Raw genomic sequence first — 5,105 nt, 5'->3', positions numbered from 1 at the left:
GGCTTGCTTAATCTATAGTTTCCTGGAAGTGGGGTGGGGAATAGCAGGCGAGGGTCAGGGCATGCCAGGGTATGTCTAGGCATATCTAAAGCAGCAGCCAAGCATTTTACAGAAGCTAAAAGAGCAATTAGTGGGGGTCTGGAGGGATTGGGGGGTAGTGGGTGAATGAAGAAGGTCTCAGGCTTCTACACTCTAACTACCACAGTGTTTCCCAAGTAACATCTCTCAGAGTCCTTGGTAGATACCATCTGCCCATGGCCACATGACTGCATACTTTCTTTCATTCTTTCCTATCTTCCTTCCTCTCTCCTTTCCCTCCTGCCTTCCAACAGGTCATTCACTATATAGACCAAGGTTGACCTCAAACTTGTGATCCACCTGCCTCTGCCTCCCAATTGGAATTATAGGCTCATGCCTGGCAGGACAACATTTCTACCTAGCTGCTCTTTCATCAACCCAGATTCATCCACTCCATGATCAACCTGGTGTTCCTCTTTCCTCCTCCTTTAGTATTCTGTCACAGTTATCATGGCCATTAGACACTTGCCTAGAAACCCGGGACTTGTCCACTTCTCTCTCCCTCACCACAGGAGCTCAAAACTGTCATCAAGCTAGGCATGGTGGCACATGCCTTTAGTCCCAGTACTTTGGAGGCAGAGGCAGGCAGATCTCTGTGAGTTTGAGGCCAGCTTAGTTTACACAGTAAGTTCCAGGCCAGCTGGGGCTACAGGGAGACCCTGTCTCATAAAGACAAAAACAAAACAATAACAACAAAAATCTGTCATTAAACAGATTTTTTTTTTCAGAATTAGGAATTTTTTTCAGAATTGTGACCTAGAGGGTCCCACCTGCTGGCAAGCACTGTATCACTGAGTTATATTCCCAGCAGTCTTTTTACTTTATTTTTATTTTTTTATTTTATTTTATGTGTGTAAGTGTATTGCCTGCATGTATGTGAGTGCACCAGTGTCGTGCAATGCCGTGGAAGTTAGAAGGGGGCTTCTTCCGATTCCCCTGGAACTGGAGTTAAGGACGATTTGTAGCTGCCATGTGGGTTCTGGGATTCGAACCTGGGTCCTTTGCAAGAGGAGTCAGTGCTCTTAACCGCTGAGCCATCTCTCCAGCCCCTCTTTTTCTTTTTTATTTTAAGACAAGGTGGTACTAAGTAGCCCAGGTTCTTCCTCCCTCAGCTTTCTGAGTCACCAGGCAAGGCTCTGAATCTATTTCCCAAGTGCAGGCCTTCCTCTCCCGTGCACACCCATTGCTTTAGCTGTCCCTTTCCTCTTCTCTGTCCCCTTGCAGTCACAGTGGAGGCTGTTAATTCTTTGCCAGTGGTCATTGCCTTTGTTTTTCATTTAATACAGAATCCCATTAATTTAGCTGGAGTCAAGGCCTCCCAGGAGAAAGACATTTCCCAAGATTCCTTGCTGCTAGGTAAGCCCCTGACCCTGGCTGCAAAGCTAAGTTCCAGTCAGTATGGAACAAACGACTCATTCAACTTCAAGCATTTTCTTTACATGAAATGGTAAGTCTTGCTTTCTTTCTGCCTTTCCACAGGCTGGTCCTGAGTTTTGAACTGAAAAATAAGAACAAAAATCCTTGGTTGGTGTTTCTCAAACATGAATTCTCTCCAGAACCCCCTGGAGGACTTGTTAAAATAGAGGTGGAGCTCATGCTTATAATCCCAGCATATGTGAGGCAGAAGTAGGAAAATGGTAGCAAATTTGAGGCCAGCCTGGACTATATTTTGAAATCTCATCTCAAAATTACCAAAACAACAAACATAAAATGAAATACAAATTGATTGTTGGACCCCTGTTGGGAAACCCTGCTGTTAGGGTTGTAGTCCTCCATGTCCAGATAGCTCTAAGGGGCTCAGAGCCAAATGGAAGGACTCCCCTTCTCAGCAGGGGGCCTCCTGCTCTCTTCCTGACTTACCTGGAAAGTGCCACCAAGCATAGATGCTTGACCTTATTTGGAACATGACCTTTGGCATAGTTACCTGGAGTAAAAACTACCCTAGGTTTTTTCTATATGATAATCAGGCATTGCCTGGTAGTCTGATGATAGGAGCCCACTACCACATGTAAATAAAGCATACTATGAGCACCTATCAGCTGAGGCTTTGGCTACTGCCTCCACACTATATTTTCCCCAGTTCTCCCACTGAATAAACGGAGCTGTTTCACTGAATCTAGAGCTGTCTCACTAAGTCTGGAGTTGTTTGCATCATTGAACCTGCCTCCCCAGAAGGGCTTTCTTCTGTCAGTGCTCACTGGCCATCCTGACCCTGCTCATAGCTTCTGCTCCCCTTGTCCTCGTGGACTGGTGGCCAACGATCCGTGAGGAGAGGGAGAGATCCCACAGACCCCAGCCTAGAGTTTCTGATTTGGCTTCAGGGCTGGGTGGGGCCTGAAAATTGGGTTTCTAGTGCAGATGGTACTAAGGCTGCTGGTTCAGTGACTTCATGCTAAGGACCTCTGGCTTAGAGGATAATAGAAAAACAAGTCAAAATGGACCTGAGCCCCAGAGCAGTGCCTCACAGAGCAGTGCTCTTCTGTAATTCTTGACTACTTATTTTTAGACTGTTATGTGAAAGAAGCTTGCATAGGCCTTATCATGAGTCTGTCATGGAAGCTTTATACCCAATTAAAAAATCCTCCATGATTCAACATATGTTATCTTTGCAAACCACTGAGCTGACATGCTATCTTCCTTCCTTAAATGCCTCAAATGTTCCTATCACCTAGCATAGCTTGATTCAACCAGGATATTCTGACAGTGAGACCTGGGCCATTGTGAGGCAGGGGATGAATGAGGGGGGGGGGGGGGGCGCTAGGGATCCTCTGTGATTCTCCTCTATGCCTCAAGTCAGAGCTAGGCATTTCCAGACTCTAAGGGCTCCTCGGGGAGAGAGCATGCTCTGAATTCTGTCAGAGTCATAAGAAAAACCAATGTCCACTGGGTTTTATGGGAGGAAAATAATCCCTCATCTGCCCTGGGAGAGAGCTACTAATATTTCCATTGACCAATGACGAGGCAGGAAATAGTAGGTATAGATGTGCTGCCCAAAGTCCCCTTGAAGGGAGAACCCAGCCCTAGTTAGGAGGAGAGCAGTTAGTCAGCAGATAGGGTGGACTCCTCCAACTGCAGAGAACCTTATCACCCAGAGTCACACCCTGCCTGCATCTGTGACATTTCTGATTGGTGTGGGAACTTCCTGGGAGGGAACCCACTCTGACTTCTTCCTCTGCCTCACATCCCTCTCTCCCTTCCCTTCCCAGGTGATGATTTATTTTTCCTCTCCCTTCGCCCTCCCCCTCCTCCTCCTTCTCCTCCTCCTCCTCCTCTTCCTCTTCCTCCCCTGCCTCTCTTTTTCTTTTTCTTCTGTTTGCCTTCTGAAAACAAGGTTTCACTATGTAGCACTGGCTGGCCAGAATTTTCTGTGTAGATCAGGATGGCCTTGAACTTATGGCCCTCTTCCTGTTTTTGCCTCCCATGTGCTGGGATTACAAGTGTGCACTACCATGCTCAACATGTTTTTGTATGTTTGTTTTAAAGACAGGGCCCCATACTGGAGTCCAGACAAGCCTGGAACTTACTCTGTAGCCCACACTGACCACAAACCCATGGCCTCCTTCCTCAGTCTCACAAATGCTGGGATTATAGGCAGGAGTCTCCATGGTCAGCTCACTGGTGTTGGTTTCTAAGAAGCATTTCACACTCAAAGTCTGTCTCAGCGTCTTCTCTAGATAAGCCTATAACACAACCTGAAAGTGGCTGGGCTCTGACAAAATCTATGAATGATCGTATCTCTGTGGCAGGTTGTAACACCTGTTCACAGGAAAAGGCATTCACAGCTCTTTGTAGTTTGATTCCAATCTTCCCTGCTCACCTTAATCTCCCTGCAGGTCCCACTGCACAGTCACGCCAGGTGGGCATTTTAACCAGAAGTTCTTCCCTTCCAATGTTGTCCTGCCACATGTAGCTCAGGCATCATCTCTGCTGTGCCACTTTCCAGAAGTCCCCAGACAATACAGAGAAGCACAGAGGAATGAATGGAGCCTGGGAGCTTGTCGGGCCTGAGTTCAAATTCCAGCTCTGTGACATGTAGAGAATTATGCAACCTCATCTCCTGTTTTTAATACGAGGACACTAAGGACTACTAAAATGGTCTGTGAACTTAATAAAATCTACAGATCACCTGAGCAGCGTTTCCCAAAATCTAATGTGCATAGAGATATCCCATATGTCTGGTCCAAGTGCAGAGTCAGAATCAGCAGGTCAGAGGTAGGACCAGAAACTCTACGTTTCTAACAGGTTCCCAGGTGGCACAGCTACTAGGAATCTGTAGACCATGTAGCACAGCTTCAGCCCAAGGTAAGATCTCAGTGACGTTTGTATCTTCTCACCCTGCGCTTCCTCCTTCCTCTTACCACCCATACCATTTTAGCCACAACCGCTTGTGTAATCCTCACCACTCCATACTTTAATTAGTTGCTGTGTCTGTGCCTCCCCAGACTGTAATGAGGACAGAAACTACATTAGCTCCCTCCCTTTGTCACTGGGGCCCAGCAGAGGCCAAGTATGCAAAAAGAGATCAATAAGTGTTTGATGAACTAAGCTTTATAAAATGGGAATAAAAATATCAACTCTGCCTGTGTCAATAAGCTGTGGAAATGAGTAAATGTGCTCATTCAAGATGGAACGTGGAGACATGTGGCATGTGGTATAGATATAAAGTATTGTCATCCGTCAGTTTTCCATTCTGCAGCGGCTCAGATTTATGCAGTGGAAGCATGTTTACTTGTGACAGTGGCTCAGACTCAGGTGATTATAAAAACCCAGATTCATCTATAGTTTAAAAATAAACCACATCCTTCCCAGGATAACAAGTGTGGCACTCCGCCTCTGATAAGAAAGCAATTAGAATAATTCCAATGAAAAGGCCACACGTTTCCATCAAGCTAATGCATCAATCAATCAATCAATCAATCAATCAATCAATCAGTCAGTCAGTACACTGAGTACCTCTCTCCAGGTGGCACTGGGTTTGCAAATGACATTTTCTTATCTACCTCCCACAAATGGGCAAGGGGTATCAG

The sequence above is a fragment of the Nannospalax galili genome, unplaced genomic scaffold (genome assembly GCF_000622305.1).
Source record: "Nannospalax galili isolate Female #2095 unplaced genomic scaffold, S.galili_v1.0 scaffold334, whole genome shotgun sequence".
In the NCBI taxonomy this organism is placed as follows: Eukaryota; Metazoa; Chordata; class Mammalia; order Rodentia; family Spalacidae; genus Nannospalax; species Nannospalax galili.
Note: the sequence above shows the minus strand (reverse complement) of the source record.